Source organism: Mesoplodon mirus (genome assembly GCF_964341445.2).
Source record: "Mesoplodon mirus genome assembly, chromosome: 1".
NCBI classification, from domain to species: domain Eukaryota; kingdom Metazoa; phylum Chordata; class Mammalia; order Artiodactyla; family Ziphiidae; genus Mesoplodon; species Mesoplodon mirus.
The window spans coordinates 18,905,291-18,927,351 of record NC_138976.1 but is presented as its reverse complement, the minus strand read 5'-3'; the positions used below and the strand labels follow the sequence as shown (position 1 = coordinate 18,927,351).

Below are 22,061 nucleotides of genomic sequence, written 5' to 3'. Positions count from 1 at the left end.
TTCACAGTTGTTTTCATGATGACAGTGGAGATTTCTCTGCTGGAAGCCCTCTCTCTAGTATTGAGTGAAGTCTGCTCTTTCCACAGATGTGTGAGGGGAGTTTCAGAGACTCAAAGAAATAGTCGTTTCCTGCCCCTGCCCCCAGGCTGCGTCTTTATGGAAGAGAACAAAGATATCCATCTAGAAACAAGATCCTTAGAGACAAGAAGCTCCTGGGTTCCTGAAAATTTGCAAAAGTAGTGGAGAAGAAGCCTTGGATGTCCACAGGTTGCACAGGTGGGAAAGGTGTCTAGCTAATTTTGCTAAGATCTCAAAGGTCAAGAAACCTCAGCTGACATCTTAACCAACATTTACTGAAAAGCAGTTATGTAGTAGACATTGAGAGAGGCCCTAGAACCAACCAAGCCTTATCACTAGTCCTTTGACATAGTTAGCACAGTGGCAAGACCAAGTTCCCAGCCTAGCAGAGGGTGAGCGTGGTGCACGGGAACCAGAAGGATGCTGCTCTCTCTTTCTACACCCTCCCCCTGCAACACGCTGTTGCCGTAAACTTCTCCAAACAACTGAGGCTTCAGTCCCTATGCCGGTAGCATTTCATATACAACCACCAAAAAGGTACAGAAAGTAGATTCTATTTAATCCTCCCAACAACCCCAAGATACAGTTCATACCACCATTTTGAAGAAGGGCCTGGTGAGAAGAGGAGATTCATAGTTACAGGTGTGAGTAGATTTTAAAGTCTGCTAAGCCAAAGTTGACTGATTGATGGCTTTGCCATGGTCTCTCTGTAGGACCTTGAGCAAAATTCCTCACCTCTACGAGCTTCCGTTTTCTCTGAACAAAGAGATCTTACAGGTTTGTCTGACGATTACAGCAGAGTGCTGGTCTCTTTGCAAATACCAATAAAATGGTGGTGTTACTATTTTGGTATTTTCTTGCAAACAATTTTTCACATCTGTAGGCATTAGATGTCTAATATTTTAGAGAGAAAAATTAAATAAAAATAAAATTATCTTCCTAAACTAGACCGCCATAGTCGTTAACTCCTGCATATAGTTTACAATGAATCTTTATGTTCTTTGTGTGGAAAAATCTGCTTAATTGATCAGCTCTGCCAAGTTCTCATAAAGACAAAAAAAAAAAAAAGGTGAAGAGATAGCAGAGAGAAAAAAAAAGAAAAATATTCTTTATGTAGTCTTTTTCTGTTGACATTATGTATTTCCTCTCCAGCAGAGAGAAGTAAAACTAATACTGGGGTGCGTCATACTCAGAAGGAACCAGAGCTGGTCTGGAATTAGCTGGTTCTTACCTGGAAGGGTTAGGCCATCTCAAAATCGTTCATGGGCCAGTTCAAACAGGGTTCTTTGGTTTATTGTTCTCTTTTTAAAGAAGTTCCAGGTCATAAAGAAGGAAACTGCACGAACTGTTCTGACTTTGGCCCTTGCCCCGGTCATGTTGGTGCAGCAATGGAGTGAGTGTGCATGGCCCAGATGCATAAGCAGAGAATGGGTTGCAACCCAGACTCTTGATTGAGAAACCTTCTGTGCTGCTTCAGATGAGGGGCTGTTTCTTTCCCCTTCCTTCCTCTTGAGGCTGAAATGTGGAGGCACTGAGAGCCTCATACAAGACTGACCTGGATGAAAGGGTCTTTGTGAAGAGAAGGCCATTTATCAACCACAGAGCCATTTTGGCTAATGATTGAACTGTAGTCACTCTGCTGCTTATGGCAACTTTACATCCAGCCCTAGAGTCTCACCTTCGCCAGCCAATCTGCAGGCCTACACGGATGCACACCTACGCTGACCTGGTGTTTTGGGGGGACTTTCTCTAGGTTTCCAAGTGTTTAATTTTTATTGCATTTGAGGGACTAAGGAGAAGGCCTGGGCAGGTGGGGGTGGGACAAAGAAAACACTTTAAAAGGGAGACTTTTTTCAGGGACTTTAGCCAATGTTCCAAAGAGCTGTGTTGATGAAATGAGGCAGCTCAAGTGAAAACAAATTGAATTTGGAAAAAAAAAATTTCCTCCACTCAGTGGCAGTTGGAGCTTCCATTCTGAGTTACTTCTAACTTCCTGGAGCCACGTTTGCTTTGCTAAGCAGACTGAATCATTTAATCTGTCAGCTTCTCTCTGCCCCTGCCAGACCTCACTCAAGGAACACTTCCAGGGCCATGGGAGTTCACCAAGGCCTCTCTGCCTGTCTGAGCCACTCCCTGGAGGCCACGTACCCACAGCGCAAGTTTCTCTGTCCTAATTCAAGGCTGCTTAAAGTCAGGGGAGAGCATTTCTGTTCCTATCCACAAAATAGATCCAAAGGATATGATAACAGCAAAAACTAGGGTTTTATTGCATGCTCCTCGTGTGTAGCAAGCACCATACTGAGAACTTCATATCCATCAATTCATGAGTTCTTTACAGTGAGGTGATACGGAGAGCGAATATTCTTCTGGCTTTACTGATGAGATGCCTGAGCAGGACTCTACTCAGAAGGAGTGGAAATTCTAGAGGGGAGGCCAGCACATAAAGAAACCACAGGACAGAGTGACAGTGTGGGCCAAGTCTAGAGATACTAAGGAGGAATGAGCAAGTAGCTCTAGCTCTGGACCCAGTAGAGGAAGACTTGAAGAGAAGGTAATGCTGAAAGATAGAAAGAAGTTTACCTAAAGAGTTGTTGACAGAGAGACCAGCAGGGTCCAAAGCATGGAGCTGTGGACCTGAATGGTACGGCAGAACGATAGAAGGGGTCCAGTGTTGCTCCCATGTCAATGTAAGGGAAGAGGGCAAAGAATGTGAATGATCACCAATATCAAGTTTTCCAGCCTCCTCTGTGGTTAGATGAAGCAATATTCTGATTTCCTTTCCAGCCAATAGAATGGGGCAGGAATTGATAGGCATGTCTTCCAGGTCCATAAACATTTTCGTGAGCGATCCTTTCTCTCTTTCCCCATATTCTGGCAGACAGAGAGAACTCTGAGAACCCAGAGGAGTGTGACCCACGAGACCAAAGGAAACAAGGGCTCTGAATTATGGCCTGAAGCAATCACCCCTTTCTCAGCCAACCTACATTAGATGGTGTCAGGAATGAGAAACAGATTCTTGCTGTGTCATTCTGTGGAAATTTGGGGATTATTTGTTCCGGCACTTTGCCTACCCTAACTAACCTGGGGGCTCAGCGAAAGGAAGACAACAACCTAATCCCTGAGAGCCTTACATACGGGGAGGAAGAGTTTAGGATTTCTCTTTAAAGGGATGGGGAGCTGCTGGAGAATATTTAGCCATGGAATGCCCAGAGTTCAGGTTAGAAGTTGGCTCTGGATGTTGTGTGTGCAGTGGGTCGGAGCTAGAGGCAAGACAGTGGAAATGGAGAGAGGTGTGGTTGACTAGGGGTCTATCTGTGCTGCCCTCCAGAGTGTGCCTACCTCTTATCCTCTTGTTCTATTTTTGTACCCTGTGGACATTGTAGATAGCAAGGCCTTGTGAAGGCCTTGTGAAATCGTAGAAGCATCCAATGGCATAAATGAATGAATGACTTCATCACTGCCAACCACTTTATGCTAACCACGGTGCATGGTGATGACACACACCATCTCATTCCAAACTCAGCGCAGTCCCAGGAGGAAGATATCATCATTGTGATCAAATGGGTAAGAACACAGTGACTTAGACACCTTGTGCTACTTTCTGGAAGACCTATAGCCACTAAATTCTAGAGCTGAGGCTCAAACCCTGGACTCTCTGACTCCAGAGCTCACACCCCATTCATTACACCCTGCTTGCTCAGTAATCTTTAAGTAAGAAGGAACTTTTAGGGTTGAGTTTAACAATCCCCATGGTGGGGAATCCCTTTTACTACATACTATTTATGTGGCTTCTGCCTGGTATATGTTGTGATAGGAAATAGCCTCACTTATCACAAGTTCAATGAGATTTAGAACCCTTTAAGTCCTCAGATATGTGGAGCAAGTTTTTCATTTTACAGATGAGGGAATTGCCTCCTTCAAAAATGGGAAGGAAAGGGTTACACAGGCCTGCAATATAGTCTTTCCCTTTCCTGGGGACACCCTGGGGGAAGAAATGTGACCTGGTCAAATCTCCTTGTAAATAAACTATTAAGGATTCCAGGGGAAACCACTGATGGTATTTATTAGTGGCAGAATTTTTATCTTTGGGATACTTTTAGCAGCCTGTATCTCATCCTTCTAGGATTGCTTATGGTAAATAAACCTGGAATCCACTGATTCACGGGGCATGGCGCCCTGAAAAATGTCACCTAAGCTATGTAATTACTGGAGTATAAAATGGAAATGTTTCGTGACTAGAAGAGCTGGCTTTCATGTAAGCAATGTGTTTGGATACATCTTTTAGAGACCTGTGTGTTAAATCTGGGCCAGATCAAGTCCTAATATGACAAGAAAGGGCCCGGGAAGTGGTATTGGCTATCCCAGTCTCTCCCCACTTTCCCTGTGCCTCATGATTACTTGTAGCTTAGAAATGATTTGTAAAGCTTGATACTTGGTAAGATATTTGTTTCTTGTGAGTCTAATTTGAAAAGCCAACCTTTGTGTTACGTCTGAAACATCCTGCTTTATCCAAGATCACAGAGTTTGTCAGCAATGGAAGATTAAGTCTCAGACCTCTTACCTCCCATATCCCAGACCAGTTTAATGCTGAGGTTTCCTCTGCTTCTACATCATCCTCATCTTCTGCAGCTTCTTCGTGACTTAGACTGATGATGATGATGATGATGATGAAGGGGATGGCAACAGTCATGGCAAAGCAACTCCCTTTGATTAAATACCTACTATGTATCAGACACAGTGCTACGTACTCTACAAATACAGTGTGAACAACACAAACATGTATAAAAACTCACTACTGGGCTTCCCTGGTGACGCAGTGGTTGAGAGTCCGCCTGCCGATGCAGGGGACACGGGTTCGTGCCCCGGTCCGGGAAGATCCCGCATGCCGCGGAGCGGTTGGGCCCGTGAGCCATGGCCGCTGAGCCTGCGCGTCCGGAGCCTGTGCTCCGCAGCGGGAGAGGCCACAACAGTGAGAGTCCCGTGTACCGCAAAAAAACAAAGACAAAACCAAACAAAAAAAACCCTCACTACTTATATAAAACAGATGTTCACAGAGCTTTCATTAGTTTGAACCTTATGAAACTTCCAATGTTCAACCCACCGAACAGCAATTTCATATGGCTCCGCCTAATTCTATATGTCAAGTAATCTAAGTTAGGTGACCAAAGAAAGCACCTCTGAAGATCTTCAGTCTGAGTGATAAGAGGGAGCGTAGTATATAAAAATCAGAAGAGAGAATATCCCATGAAAAGGGAAGCTTCAACTGTAAGGGCTCTTAGCAGGGAACCAACCTGGGAATTTGAGACACTGAAAGAGTACTGATATGATTGGGGCAGAGTGGGTGAGACAGAATGACAGGAGTCAAGTGTGGACAGGGAGGCAGGAACAAAGCCCCTGGGCTGTATAGGCAGAACTAAAGAGGTTAAGTTTATCCTAAGTGGGTTTTGACTTCGAGTAGGAGCAGGGGAAATGAGATGGGATTTACATTTTTAAAGAGTCTCTCCAGCTGCCAAGTGGAGAATGGATGACAGGGTACAAAACTGGTGACAGAGAGACCACGTGGGATGCTTCTGTCGTGGGTCAAGTTAAGAGCTAATGGTGGCCTAAGCTGGAGTGATAGCAGTGGGGATGGAGATAACTCATTAAATGTGGGATTAGTTTGGTTGCTTCTGATAGGCAGACATTGCCCATGTACCCAACAGCCACGTTATGAAAGCTCTTATTGGTGTTTCAGAGAATGTTTGCTAACAACCTATCAGCTTAGAGAAGGCTGTGGAAGCAGACAAGGGTTGTACTCATTTACTTTGATATATGACTTGTGAATAAGATATCACAAGTTTATTCTCTCCTTTGTCTCAGAGAAGGATTTGCTTTGGGTAGGGGGCGGAGAACTTGACAGGAGGCACTTATAGGGGTCTGTCTTTGGTATACGAGAAGCTGGAGACTGGAGCTCCTATGTGCCTCTCCAGAAAATGAAACTGCTTCCAGGTCCAGAGATAATTAGATAAAAGTCTCACGGTTGCAGTGAGCAGAAGAGAAGGGCTATGATGGGCAGATTCTTGGCATAGCTGTTCAAGACACACAAGGGCTTGCCCAGTGACCAGGAGAGTAGGGGCTACTGAGGAAAACTGGCTGAAGATTAATTGAATGATGAGAAGGAGGATGAGGATGAGAGGAAAGGGAGTTTGGGGTCTGGGACAGCGCCCGGGCTGCCTTTGTAGGCCAGTTCCCTAACAATGCGTTCTGGGCGAAGTCAGGGGCTTGATTGAAGCTTAATTCAGATTCTTTGAATGTGCCTTAAGGAGACAGACTAAGAAATGATCTGATGAAATGCAATGGGAAGCAAAACTTGGCAAAGGCACAGTGGCAAATGAGCTAAGAATATGGGGGGATATCCTGCCAGACCCCCTTCCTCCAAGGACCACCCTCAGCGTATCCGGAGAAATCAATCAATCGGACAGGACTGGATGGCTCCCACAGGACAGCAATGGGGGACCCCTGTGAGGGTTGGGGGTCTTTCATTTACAAACAGGATTTGAGTCTCAACAGAGCATTAAGACGGGTCAATGAAGGCACAGGGGAGGAGCTCAACGTCTCTTAGTATCCTGTGGGCTACTCAGCAGGGCCAAATGCTATGCCCACTCCTGGACTCTGCCCACGGAATTATAGGCCCGCCTCCCACTCTGTGTGAAGGCCCTGGAGCAGGAGATGTGACTTGATTTCAATGTCCCACCACACTGTGGAAATTTGTAAGAACCTTGTCGAGGGGCCACAAAGGTCAGCAAGTCCGCAAACCATTCCCTGCCCTTGCACTTGAGCAGCCCAAATTCCCCTGTGCTGCCTCTTTCCTCTCTTGGGCATTCTTAGTTCTCTTCTCTGAATGTCTAGCTTGATATATGCATGATCCACTCAGGCGGTCACCTTCCCATGAATGTCTTCCTATCTGCCACTCACAGGGTCATCTGCCAGGGACATCCAAATGAAAGGTTGGAAAAAACTTCATATAGATATTCTCCTTTTTATATATTCAACTCCTTCCTGCACCTCTCACCAATTTTATAAGTGAATTTATACCAAAAAAACCTCTTTACAGTATCCAAAGTGCTTTACCCAATATATCTCTGCATCTCACTCTAATTTTGTGAAGTAGCTATTATTCTCCCCAACTGACTGGTGAGAAAACAGGTTCAGAGAGGATGAGACCTGCCCAAAGTCACACAGCACGTTTCATGCAAGAGAAGGGCCTGGCACCCAGGTGTCCTGGTTTCCATCTATCTCACTCACCCCTATCTAATGCTGTTTTCATGATCTTCTTTGTTTAGTCTGCCATCTCAAAGGGTAAAATAGAATAAAATAGTATCCTCTGTTCCCGTGTCTACGCAAATGTGGATACAGCCTCTAGATTACTTTCCTTTAGCTCAGCTGAGACAAACGCTCATCTGGAAAAAATTTGTTTCTTAACATTTCCAGGCTCATTGACTGCCCCCTCCAACCTCATACTTTTTGATCCAACCCTCTCCCCCGTGACTATTCGTAATGATTAAAAAAACACAAAAAACAAAAAAACTGTTATTTCACACTACTGTCTGTTCCTTTGCAAAATCTCCCTTCCCTATCCAATTACCCTCCCCAATCTTTGACTTAGGAGACTTCTACTCATGCTTTGAGGGCCAGGAATACTACCCTTGACTTCCAAGTGGGTTGAATGGGTTGTCTCTGCTCTCACAGCCTCTTCTCTGTGTTTCTTCTGTCATAGCACCTATCAGACTATATTATAATTGCCTGTTCACATGCCTTGCCTCCCCTTCTGGCCCAGAAGCCCCTTGAGGGCAGGGAGTTCCCATCTTTAGCATTTAACACAGATTTTGACCCATACAAGCAGGCGCTCAAGAAATATTTCTGGCCCTGATCGGAAATCACACACTACACAGAGATAGTTACATTTCTAGGCAATTAGTTTCTAATAAGTAAATAACCATTTTCTTGCATCTAGAAGCGATTTCACTGGCCTTTTCTTATAATCGTACATTCAATAAAATATACGGTTCTGAAGTACTCAGTTAGATGAGTTTTGACTTCTGTAAATACCTTAGTAACCAACATCCCAAATAAGCATAGACTACTTCCACCTGTATTCTTCCTTGCGTTCAGCCCACAAGAGCAGTCTTCTAAACACTTTGGCCCAAGCTAAGAATCCTAGTTTTAAATCCATATCTGAATGTGATCTGTCCTTTACAAGTGCAAATCTTGGCCCAAAGGACCATGATGGCTGCAGCCAATTGGCAGGATCATGGTAAATGATGCAATGCATGGCATGACTCTTTTGAGCAGAAATGGCACATCTGTAATGTATAGTCAGCTGAATAACATTTTGTATCCCTCTCATTCATGGTCAGTGGTCAATGCAAAACCTTCCCTTCTGGCCGAAGCAAAGAAGTCCCAAGCAATCCAAATCAGCTAGGAACAGATAATGGAGTCCAGGGTCTTAAATAATCCTTAGGCTTGTGGCCTGGTTTTCATTTGGTCCTGGAGAATGTCTTTTCCTTCCATGGATTGTGAGCCAATGTTTCTTTTCCTGCTGATTTATGACCTCCTATAAATTAACAGAGGCCTTTCAACTGGGAAATTCACATCCCAAAGACATGAATCTTCCATACATAATTCCTCCCCAAGGAAGCCAGAGTTAGCTCTCAATTACATACAGTGATGGAGATGCATGGTGGCTAAAACGATACAAGTGCTACTTCTATTCCAATTGGAACCGTCACGCCAAGTCCTAGGAAGAGAACAGTCAGATTTGTATACCAGAAGCATGAAAACTTTGCCTGCTCAGGGCAGAGGAAGGGGTTTGATCCATCTTTAGTTACAGTAAATATTGGTTTGTTGAATACCTCCCATGAGATGAGAGATACAGGGGCACAGGAACACATTGTCTCCTTTCAAAGGATTCTCAGTTGGTAGTGAAGAGAGACACATCTATGACTGTATGCAAGCTAATGTTTTCCCCTTGTTTGGAGATTATTTTTTACGAGTATTTTAGTGACTTGGGCATCAAAAGTCACAATGAAATGGAAAACAAGACACTAAATCACAATTTTGTTGTCTGGTACTGGATTCCTTTTACTCATTTCTTCTTTTCTTTTAACATTTGCCAAGTGTCGTTAGGTACCAGATTTTGTGCCTGGGACCAGGAATAATGTCAGAAAGAAGAGGTGGTCCTTACCTGCAAGGGGTTCATAATGATGGTGGCTGAGGATTTGTGGGCTGTGCTCACAAATTGTACATCAGGTAGGCACAAGTGTGGAGTAAAACAGAGATTCAAAGTTTGAGGTAGAAAATTTACTTATGGATTGTATCTCTCTTAAGCTGATTTTTTTTTTCTTACTGAGAAAGAAAAAAAATGGGTTACAGTAGAAAAAGCTCAGAACAAGGAATCAGAAGGCTGGCCGTCTACTCCCAGATCCTTTTCCCATTAGCTGGTGATTTGATAAAAGTCATTTGAACTCTTAGCCCCAATTCCTTCATATGTACAATGGGAGAAATGCTTACCCTGGGAGCTGGAAGTTGTGCGTGTGTGTGAGTGTTTGATAAGAATCATCTATGTACAAGTCATTCTTCCACACATTCACCACCCATTTATTCATTCCTCTGAATAAACCTTTGTTTATCCTACACAGTAGTTTTTTGTAGCTGCTGCAACAAATTACCACTAACTTGGTGACTGAAAAGAACAGAAATCTATAATCTCACAGTTCTAGATGCCAGAAGTCAAAAATTATATCACTGGGCTGAAATCAAGGTGTAAGCAGGGAAGACTCTAGGGGAGAATCTTGCCTCTTCCAGCTTCTGATGGCTTCCAGCATTCCTTTGCTTGGGGCCACATCACTCTAATCTATATCTCTGTGGTCGTATTGCCTTGTCTTCTTCTGTCTGTAATTTCCTTCAACCTCCCTCTTATAAGGACACTTGTGATTGCATTTAGGGCCCACCCAAATAATCCAGGGTAATTTCTCCATTTCAAAATCCTTAACCTGATTACATCTGCAAAATCCTACTTTTGCCATATAAGGTAATATTCACAGGCTCCCAGTGTTAGGATATCTTTTATAGGGCCATTATTTAGCCTACCACATCCTGTATTTGTGTGTTTGCTTGGCACTTTGAGAGTGGGTAAAATATATGGATTAAGAGTATGGACTTTGGAATCAGAGTACTGTCTCTGCCACTTCCTAGCTGTGCTTTTGGGTAAGCTACTTCCATTATAATAATATGGACCACATGAGATTATATGCATCAAGTATTTAGCACCATTAGTTCAGGATATTAAGTAAGTACTCGACAGATATCAGAAACTACCAACATTAGGCACTCATGGTCTAGAGTTAAAAGTCTTTGTCCTGGGCTTCCCTGGTGGCACAGTGGTTGAGAGTCTGCCTGCCGATGTAGGGGACACGGGTTCGTGCCCCGGTCTGGGAAGATCCCACATGCCACGGAGCGTCTGGGCCCGTGAGCCATGGCTGCTGAGCCTGCGTGTCCGGAGCCTGTGCTCCGCAACGGGAGAGGCCACAACAGTGAGAGGCCCACGTACCACAAAAAGACAAACAAAAAAACAAACAAAAAAGTCTTTGTCCTTTCCATTGGAGAACTCAAGATCTAGTTGAGAAAATATGAAATAAACAGGTTCAATGAAGTACAATAATTGCTATTAGCAAGGAAAGTCACGGCTGTGGGAACACAGAGTTGAGCCATATATCCTGCAGGAGAGGAAGGAGATGGAGGAATCTTGATGGATAAGAAGTTGTTAACCCAGAAGGAAAAGAGAATGCAGGTGGGGCAGCATGTGCAAAATAAGGGCATGATAGCAGATGAATGGATAAGGAAGATGTGGTACATATATACTATGGAATACTACTCAGCCATAAAAAAGAACAAACTAATGCCATTTGCAGCAACATGCATGCAAATAGAGATTATCATACTAAGTGAAGTAAGTCAGAAAGAGAAAGACAAATACCATATGATATCACTGATATGTGGAATCTAAAATATGGCACAAATGAACTTATCTACAAAGCAGAAACAGACTCACAGACATAGAGAACAGACTTGTGGTTGCTAAGGGATGGGGGAAAGGAGAGGGATGGACTGGGAATTTGGGGTTGGTAGATGGAAACGATTACATTTAGAATGGATAAACAACAAGGTCCTACTGCATAGTGCAGGGAACTATATCAATCTCCTGAGCTAAACCATAAAGGAAAAGAATATTAAAAAAGAATGTATATATGTGTAAAACTGAGTCACTTTACTGTACAGCAGAGATTGGTACAACATTGTAAATCAACTATATTTCAATTAAAAAAAACAAAAAAATCAATAAAAAATTTTAAACTTCTGTTTGATAAAAACTGTTTAAAAGGTTAAAAAAAAAGGTGATGATAAAGGGCAAGGCTTACTGGGGAATAATATGGAATCTGAGCAGCACCAGAGAGAGGCCAGGGGCTTGTTAGTGTGGGGCTGTTAGTGCCAGGCGGGGTCTGCCTGCTGGGCACGCAGCCTGTGCAGTTGCCCACACCCTGCATTTACGAAGGTCTTGTGCTTTGCTTAATGCTTTGCTCTTGCTGTCTTGAAATTCCTAATAAGTTTTTAACAAGTTCTGCATTTTCATTTTGCACGGGGCCCTGCAAATTCTGTAGCTAGTCCTGGTGCCAAGAAAAAGAATGTAGGCTTTTTCTTAAGGACAAGAGCTTCCTATTAAAGGATTTTAAGCAGAGGAGAGCATAAGCAGACACAGGTTTTAAAAACCTCAGTCACAAGTTGTTTCTGGGGAGAAAGATGGATGGGATGGCAGTGGAGAGGCTGTGGTCACCGTTGAGGTTAGAGGGTCTGGCCTAAGTCAGGGAGGACAGGATGGAGGCAACATCAGAGCTGATATATTTAGTGAGTAGAAGTAGTGGTAATTGGATGCTGAAGGTACAGAGAAGAGAGAACATCAGGATCATTCCCATGTTTTTAGCCCCAATGTTGGAACGAGGCAAGACCACTGATGAGACAGGGAACCCAGGCAGTAAGTAGCAGCAAATTCCGTAAGGAATAATGCTCTTGAGTTGCAAGGGATTGAAGAACTCTCCTCCTCCTTTTCCTCCCTGGTGTCTCCCCTTCTCCGTGTCCTTCTCCCTTTCCTCTCCCTCCTCCTTCTTTCTTTTGTGGAGCTGGGGAAACCAGACTAATCCAGTAGAAAAAAGTGAGACAGATTTCAGACTTTATAAAAAGTGTCTTTTCCTTTCTGTCCCCCAAACAGCTTTCAAGCTGCCAAGAGCTTTCCTACCTAGTGGTCTTTTTCCTGCAGATCTGATCCCTCTGACACTAAGGTTTGTCTAAGTATCCTCACCTCCCTCCCCACACCCATGCCTTTCCACACTCACCACACACACATAGACACTTAACTCACTTATATCCTTATTCTTCTGGCCGTTTAATTGACAAGTCCTCGGGAAAGTCATCACTGTTTTAAGCATTGCCTCCAAGCCCATTACCATGACACACATGTGACACACCACACACGCACACAAAGGCACATACACTTCATTCTCCACTATATACTTCCCTGATTTCCTGTCCTTTCCATTTTTTTCAGGACTGTCACACAACAATAATATGTAAATGTTTGTGTAATGCCCCTTCTCTCCCATGAATCTATAACATCAAGAGACAAAAACCGGGCTTCCCTGGTGGCGCAGTGGTTGAGAGTCCGCCTGCCAATGCAGGGGACACGGGTTCGTGTCCCGGTCTGGGAAGATCCCACATGCCGCGGAGTGGCTGGGCCCGTGAGCCATGGCTGCTGAGCCTGTGTGTCCGGAGCCTGTGCTCCGCAACGGGAGAGGCCACAACGGTGAGAGGCCTGCGTACCGCAAAAAAAAAAAAAAAGAGACAAAAACCATGACCATTTTGCTCACTGTGTCACAGAACCTGGAAAAGAATAAGTGATAAATTAATATTTTCTGAATGCAGCAATATAAGTGAATGACTGAATGATGAACGCAAGAGGTGGGTTATAATGATGACGGAGGAAGCCACCCGGAATACACAGAACACGTAATGCAAATCTTTGGGAGGCTGGTGTACTCTGACCCTGTAAACTGGGTCTCTGGCTAGAAAGATCTAAGAATGGCAGCTCTCAAAGTGGGATATTAGATGACTTGATTACAGTGAGAATTGCATATTGATCGGCACTTTACAGTTTATAAGCTGCTTTTACTAGAATTATCTCATGTGATTCACCCAGCAGTGCTGAATCAGAGGAGTTATTATTCCCAATTGCAAATGAGAAAAAGGAGACTTGGGAGATGCTATAATTGCCCAAGATGTCACCGAGGCAAAGGGGCAGGATTAGTGTTCCCATCCATGTGTATTCGACTCTGCAGCCTGTGCTTGCTTCTGCGCACCTTGGTGCCACTTAAGCTGGTAGGCGTTTACCAAGCACCAGCTCTGCGTCAGGCCCTGTGCTGTGCGCTCTGGCTGCCGAGATGAACCTGACTCTGCAGTGAGAGGTAAGTGGATGACTAGGCAGGATGGCACGTACCCAGTGTGAAAGGGGCCCCATAGAGGGGACAACTGAGTCAGCTCTGGGGTTGGCTGGGCGTTGGGGGCCAAGCACACAGAGCCAGGCAGAGGCAGTGGCTTCCAGACGAATCCCTGGTGAGCTGGGGTGGCGGAGCACTTGAGAAATGATCTCAGAGGCACATGGGGAGGGCCTTGGCCCGGCTCACTCGGCTGCTGACTGTCAGCTCCTGGGGGGCCCACTCAGCGGGGAATGCGGGAACTGACTTCTATCCTCAGTCCTTCCATGGCCTTTTGCCCTCCTTCCAGTCCTTTCTCCCTTTCCTGGCATTTTCTCTTCCTGGATTCTCGTCACAGACCTCATTCTTTGTCCTCGGTTTTGAGTAAAGAAATAGCTGACAAGATTCAACGGTGATGCTCCCATGAATAAGCAGAGAAGGGAACTGTGTCTATTAAGAAAAGGTAAAGGAAAGGGATATGAAAAAGAATATGTATATTCATATGTATAACTGAATCACTTTGCTGTACACCAGAAACTAAGACAACATTGTAGATCAACTATTCCTCAATAAAAAAATTAAAAAAAAAAAAGGTAAAGTCACACTGACCCTAAGAGAAGTAAAGACCAATAGTGGGATGCCATTCAGTGTGGCTGTGCCTTTACATACCTGTGTGAGTGGTATTTGAAGTGGAGTGATGAGGTCTGTTACAGAGAAAGCTAATTTCTTCACTGACTTTGGAGCAGGGCACAGCATGTCTTTTGAAGGGGCATACTTTGGTGTACTTCCCCACTCTACCATTTAAGTATGATGGTGGTGAATTGCATCATCACCTTGAGGCTTAGTTTCCTCCTCTATAAAGTGAGGACAATAATACCTACCCTATGGGGTGATTGTGAGAATTAAATCAGAGAACATATGGGAAGTGCTTGGTCCAGCATGTGTTTTATGACTGCTTTTTGCTAAAGGGGAGCTGTTCATATGATCTTTCATTCAACTCATATTTACTCTGATCTTCTGGACACCAGATGGAGAATGTACAGATAGGTCACAGACCTTGATCTCAGGAACTAGTCTAAGAGTGGAGAAAGATACGTGAAAGCAAGTATCCAATGAGTTAGAAGTACTCATTGAGATAGAAAAATGACAGGGGCTTCCCTGGTGGCGCAGTGGTTGAGAGTCTGCCTGCCGATGCAGGGGACACGGGTTCGTGCCCCGGTCTGGGAAGATCCCACGTGCTGCGGAGCGGCTGGGCCCGTGAGCCGTGGCCGCTGAGCCTGCGCGTCCGGAGCCTGTGCTCTGCAACGGGAGAGGCCACAACAGTGAGAGGCCCACGTACCACCAAAAAAAAAAAAAAAAAAAAAAGATAGAAAAATGACAAAGAACTTTGAAAGCACAGAAGAAAATGGGATGTTTCTGAATTGGGGGATAGAGGGAGTCAGAGAATCCTTCACAGGGAGAGGAATGCATTGCAGTTCTCTGCTAGAGACATCTGGGGGAGGGATCCAGCAGCTCAAGGCCACAGAGTTATCCGGTGACTCAGTCAGTACGGGGGCTTCCTGACAATGGCCCTTTATCAACCTGATGCATGTTGAAGACTTTGGTTTGGGTTAGGAAGAGAACTTGTGATCCCTTGGGTGACTGATGTGAAATGAAACAGTCGGGACGTTTAAGAACACAGGCTTTGGAGTCAAAGATCTAGGTTCAAACCTGGACTTCATTGCTTTACTTACTAGTTGTGCCATTTCAGGCGAGCTACTTCACATCTATGGACCTCGCTTTCATCATCTGCAAACTAGTGGAACTAGATCCGACTTCGTAGAGCTGGCGCAAGGATACGGGCACGGCACTTATTGCAGCAGCTGGTACCCAGTGAACGATGTGCATGCGTGTGTGTGTGTGCGTGTATGCATGAGAGACAGCAAGAGTGAGAGAGTTTGTGCCTATGAGTTAGCATTTACTGAGTGCTTACTCTCTATGGGAGAAACTGTGCTAATTATTATATGTGCATGATCAGGTGAAATGGGTTCTATTGAACCCATCTTACAGAGGGGAAAATAAAGTTTCAGAGAAGTCAAGTAACTTGTCTTAGGTCACAAGGCTAGAAAATGGCAGAGCCAGGATTCGAACCAGTTTGCTCGATGTAAAAGCACTTAAGTATTTGTTGTCCTTCTAATACCCACTTAAGTGCAAGCAGCCTCTCTTGGCCTTGAGCTACTCTCTGTGGCTAAGTTTCCAGTTAACATGCAGCCCAGTCAGAATTAGAGACCCTTTGAAGCATGAAGCCCCCAAAATAGCAGGTTGCGACTCTTGGGTGAGAAGGTGCCCTACCCAATGCTTCCTCCAAAGCCTCGGAGGAAGGAAAAAGAAGCGAGAAGAGAGGACTTTACTCAAAAAGGGGACAAATGTTTTCCAGGAGCTGCCTCCAGAAATGGGATGGAGATTCTGAGTATAGTGGTTTTAAACGTTTCATTCAAGTTTTCATTATTGCTTCAGGCCTGGGCAAGGTTGGACCGTTGAGTCCAAAGCAAAAATGGAAAAAAAAAGGCTTTAAACTGCAGGTCGAAGGAAACCATTTCACTGTGTCTGTTTCACATGGTTCTACTTGCGGGAATGAGCTAACCAGATTCTACTGCCCTGATTATCTCCGGAAAGGGGGATCCTGTTCAGGGAAGCTGTAGGGAGTGAGAAAGAGGTTTGGAAAAAAATGGGCTTTAGCTTTGAAAAGATGGGATTGACTTTGCACAGTGGGTTTCCTGAATTGCACTGCTTGATTGCCCACTGTTTGAGTGGTACTGTGTGCTCTGCCTGGTGCTGGGCATTAGAGGGGTCCTGTAGGAGCGGAAGAGATGTAGTTTCTAAGTGATTTGATAGTGGAGTTTGTCCGAAGTACAGAACTAGCACAGAGAAGGGCATGATGAACTAACTCTAGGTCAATTTTTTCCTTTTATAAGTCTTATTGTAAACACAGGGGGAAATATGTCTTTTCCAAACAACTACTTCCATGGAAGAAGGCTGAGTAAATATAAAGATTCATAGGAAGATGAAGATGTGCACCAGGGCACTTATTTCTTAAGAACCACACTGGCAAGTTCAAGTTTCCATCTGCCCTTTTCTCATCACAAGTGCAGCTACCATCCCTCCCTCACATACTCACTCTGGCTTTTCTCTAGTTGGAAGCAGAGCTGGAAATTATAAGGGCACAAAGGAGCCTCCCTAACACAAGTTTCCCTCACCATGCATGGTATTGTTCAGCACAGACTTTCTCACGTTCAAAAAATTATCAGAAATAAATAAGCTTAAAAATGTTCCTTCTTAGAATGGCTTCCGTTGAGCATTCAAAGAAGAGATTTTGGTTTAAAGGTTGGTGTAAAGATTGGGAAATCCTTCCTTTAAATCTAATGAAAATGATAACAAGAAAAAGAAAGAAAAGCAGAAGGAGAGATAAAACCTACTTTGTCTTCAGTGAAAGTGGAAAGAGTTATGACCCAAAACCACAAACTTTGATAATATTCTTATCTGTGAAATCTGGTCTGTGGCAAGCGGGTAGATGCCCAGAACATGTGTGACTTCTCAAACCTGGAACTGGATGCAGATTTCCCTAGAAGTGTCACAATCCTGAAAAGACTATTCTGTGATCCTTTCATTAAGCAGGAGAATCTAAGATTGTGGGCAACCCAGGAAGAAGAGAGATGATGCTACGCGGAACCACTGGCTTAGAGGCAGGCTCTGTGCACTGGCATTTGGAATTGTTTATGATTTAGCTCACCAAATCCTCCTTCTCCATCTAGTCTTGACACTCCATCTCTGAGAAAGAGGATCTGAAGGGTGGAGTGAATACGATGATCACCAGATCACAAATCAGAAGGCCTGTGACATACAGAGTTTAAATGGGAGCCTACCTGATCGCCCAAATACCTAAAACCAAAGGAAACATTTCCATTTCCAGCAATGGAAATGTTAAATTTGGTGAAAGTGTTCTGGAAAACCAACAAAATAAAAATCCTGCCTCCTTCACAGACTTTCCCATCTTTTACTTCTGCACCCCTCACCATGCACAATAATTGTTCAGCCAATATTTTGTCACATTCAAAAAATTATCAGCAAGAAATAAGCATAAAAATCTATGCATAGATACTTAATAGTCAAAGACATGGGGAAAAAAAAGAAAATATATCCCTGGGGGAAGAGTTCAAGCAAATAGATTTTTAGTTCCTAAAGGTTTCAAGGAAATTAGTTACCTTGATAGCTCATTTGCATAAAAAAATGAGCTATAAGCTGAAAAGCAAGGATTTTAGTAAAAGAATTAAATCATAATAGAAGGTGAGAAGAGCTCAAGAAATAACTGAAGAAAAATGTAAAGTGTCACTGAGGTTAAAGTCACATGAAAATTTCCCAAAGTAGAATAAACTTAACTGAAAGCATAGTCAAGGACAACATTCTCCTTGGAAAAAAAAAAAATCACATAAGAAAATGTTTTATAAAATAAAAAATGCTTTAATGGAAAGAAACATCAGCGTATCCTGTCCAAAATTTTTATATAGAATGATGAGCACAGATCCTAGTAAATTTATTATATTCCAGTGCTACTATTATACTACTGATAATAATAATAGAAATAATACAGAAGGAAAAAGTTCAGACTTGCCTTATGCTTTTCCACAGCAAACACTCAGAAAATAGTGGAATAGTGTCCATAAAGTTTGGAGGGAAGGAAATTGGACTCATTAATTTTATATCCAGCTGAGTTTGTCCTTGGAATATTAAGGTAATAGATCTACATCCTGAAACATGCAGAAATTCAATGTACAGCATGCATAAATCATCCTTGGAATTAAAGAACAGAGACTAGACAAAGAAATGCACCCATTGAAGAGATGAAATTTAAAAACTTAGGAGTAGAGAAGTCAGTGAAACGGATTGATGGTGAACTTTAAATCCATTTAAATATATAACCAATATTAATGACTCTGAGTGTTCTTGTTACCTAGTAGAAAAATATTATAAAACTTGCCAATGAGAAATAATATTTAAAATCAGGAAATGGGGAAAGCGAGGATTCAAGAGATACTATTTAGGGTGGAAGCATATAATTTTTAAATATGTCTCCAATTACAATGTTTTAAATAACATTTCCCCTCTTTAACTTTAGAGGGGGTTTTAATAAGTGAGGTCTATTTTTAAATTTTTTTATTTAATTTTTATTTTATATTGGAGTATATTTGATTTACAATGCTGTGTTAGTTTCAAGTGTACAGCAGAGTGATTCAGTTAAGTGGGATCTACTTTTATAAGAAAATTTTAATTTAAATTTCAGTAACTCCTTTAGTTTTGGGTTGGGTTCTATTTTCTGTTAAATTCAAGAAAACTGAAAATAATCCTTTATATTTTAAATGGCCTATATTGGACCATAATTTCACTGAGCAGTGACATAGGTAATGGCTGGTTTTAAAAATGTATTTATCAGATGTAAAGAACAAACTTATGGATACCAAGGGGGGAAGGGGGGGTGGCATGAACTGGGAGATTGGGATTGACATATATACACTACTATGTATAAAATAGATAACTAATGAGAACCTACTGTATAGCACAGGGAACTCTACTCAGTGCTCTATGGTGACCTAAATGGGAAGGAAATCTAAAAAACAGGAGATATATGTATATGTATAGCTGATTCACTTTGCTGTACAGCAGAAACTAACACAACATTGTAAAGCAACTATACTCCAATAAAAATTGATTATAAAAGTGTATTTAGGGCTTCCCTGGTGGCGCAGTGGTTGAGAGTCTGCCTGCCGATGCAGGGGACACAGGTTCGTGCTCAGGTCCGGGAAGATCCCACATGCCGCGGAGCGGCTGGGCCCGTGAGCCATGGCCGCTGAGCCTGCGCGTTCGGAGCCTGTGCTCCGCAACGGGAGAGGCCACAACAGTGAGAGGCCCATGTACTGCAAAAAAAAAAAAAAAAAAAGTGTATTTATCTGTGCCTTTTTTTCTTAATCAAAGAATACATTCTAATGAAATAGTAGAATGCCAATCAATTAGAGTTAGGTTGAAATGAAAATCTATGAACGCGAAGAAGGAAAAAGAATAAAGATATGATAATTGGAAATTGGGAAAAATGTACTGTGCCTTTGGACAGCTCAATATAATAATAAGCCATAATCAGTACTAAAGGAGAATGTTGTAGGAAATAAGTGTTCCCACTGTGAGTTCTGCAGAGCTTAACAACTCTCATATTCTATAGACCTCTTATTGCATCTGATATTAATATGCCCTTTGCATTCAAAATACAACAGTTTCTGACATATTTAACCCTTTCAAAGGTCATCAGAGAAGTCTTCAGGACTCACATTTGGTGGAATCTGCTTCTATCTTCTGAAATCTGTAACGAAGGATTACTATATTTCTCTTTCCAGAGTTCTATCATTGGACTCTGGACTCTGAGATCTGTTACCCTGATGAGTGTACGTATGCTCTGTGAAGGATTTAGATTGTGTGTTGTGTTTTCTTATGTTTATTCACCATCCTTCAGAATCTGGCAGAGTGCTTGGCATATAGTGGTACTTAATAAATATTTGTGAACAGAATAGATGAATGAATAATGCATGCATAAATGTTAAGCATACATGAACATTCCCTAGCTTTATTTTTTAATTTTCATTTTATATTGAAGTATAGTTGATTAACAATATTGTATTAGTTTCAGGTGTACAGCAAAGTGATACAGTTATATATATACATGTATCTATTCATTTTCAAATTCTTTCCCATTTAGGTTATTACAGAATATTGAACAGAGTTCCCTGTGCTATACAGTTGGTCCTTGTTGGCAGTCTATTTTAAATATATTAGCAGTGTATATGTCAATCCCAAATTCCCAATCTATCCCTCTCCCTCACCTTTCCCCCCTGGTAACCATAAGTTCATTCTCCATGGCTTCCCTAACTTTAAAGAGCCTTTGCTCTCTGCTACACTATACTCCCTTTCCTAAGCTCTGGAGAAAGGAACAGTAGACATTCTAATCAAGAAATCTGTTGTCAGTGTCAAGGAACACTTTAGCAACCTACACTGGCCTGTGGTCCTGCCATGTATGGTTATCCTTCTGATATGTTATGAGTTTGAGAAAGAAAAAAGTATTAGAAGAGATTTTGTCTGCAGATACAAAGAAATAAAAGATGACGTTCCAAGATCCTTAAGCACTGACACTGCTTTGGTAACAGGCTCACAGGTTGGAAAGACCCCTCTTCACACACTTTCTACTCAGCTCTCCCTTCTGACCAAAAAGGATGGGAATGCTGGGATTCTGTCCCCCTGATGGTACAGCCTTGTCACACAACTTCAGGGGTCACTAGAAGACTTCAATACAGTGGTAACTTTGGTATTTTGGAAGGTTGTTTTCCATAATGAGATGTTAAAATGGGACCTTCTGTGAGTTAGTTTCAGAATATACAGTATAGTGTTAACTACTTCTAGATGCTAGTGTGGTGTTAGATGACACAAGCAGAACTTATAAAGGATGAGGTCAAAGGTTATGGAACCATTAGCCCAATATAAAAGTATAAAAGTGAGTGAAGAGAAGATTTAAAAAGTGAGAAGCATTTTAATGGGAAAAAGTTGTCAGAGATGTAGCCTTTTGCACATGGTGGGGGACAAGAGCTCATTCTACCTCACTTCAAGCTGAATGATCTAAATTTTAAGGAGACTGGAATCTGTAGTCCATCTGATAATGGACTCTTGCTTGTTAAAGCTTAATGGAAAAAAACTGTGTCTGGTATCTGTTCTGGTGATAGATGAAGAGGGACAGTTTTATTGGGAATGACCCACTCTCCCAGAGTTCACTGGAGCAAATAACATATGCTTCTAGTGGACCAGATGGGTCACCAGGAAAGAAGGGGCTGGGAGTCATCCTGAAAAATGTTTTTCCCAAAAAGAACTCCTGAAGGGGTGTTGGGACCCCAATAAAGAGAGGCTCATTGAGACTATCAGAAGCCAGAGAGGAAGCTGTAAATGCCCCCCTTGCAGGGAACTGAACATGAGAGATCCAGAAGCAATGGTGGACCACCTATAAAGAACTCACAAATATGTCACAAGAAGGGATCGGCTTTGAACATTCACTGAACCTAGTCTCTGGATTTACCCACTATGATGCCCAAAGGAAATCAATGTCAGATTACATCAGCACTGATGTAGAAAGACTTTTCCTGGCCTTCGCTTCTCCTCAGTCTTTCACTTCAATCCTGGAGGAGCGAGAGGCATCCTCATGAGGGGGTGGAGAAAAGAGAAAGAAAGGCAACTGTGAGCACCAAACCTGATGTAGGCCTGACCTGGGGTAGGAAGAACCTTAAACTGCAAAGGAAGTTAAAATTGTGATAATTCCATAGGACTGAACATATTAATCACTGAACTGAGGCTGTCCAGGGG

At 42.8% G+C, this 22,061-nt stretch overlaps 1 long non-coding RNA gene across 2 annotated transcripts in view; it reads right to left on the bottom strand.

Moving 5' to 3' along the window:
- The window catches only part of LOC309802382, a 79,267-nt gene that overhangs the window by 6,131 nt on the left and 51,075 nt on the right, over positions 1–22,061 (bottom strand). The window lies entirely within an intron of this gene.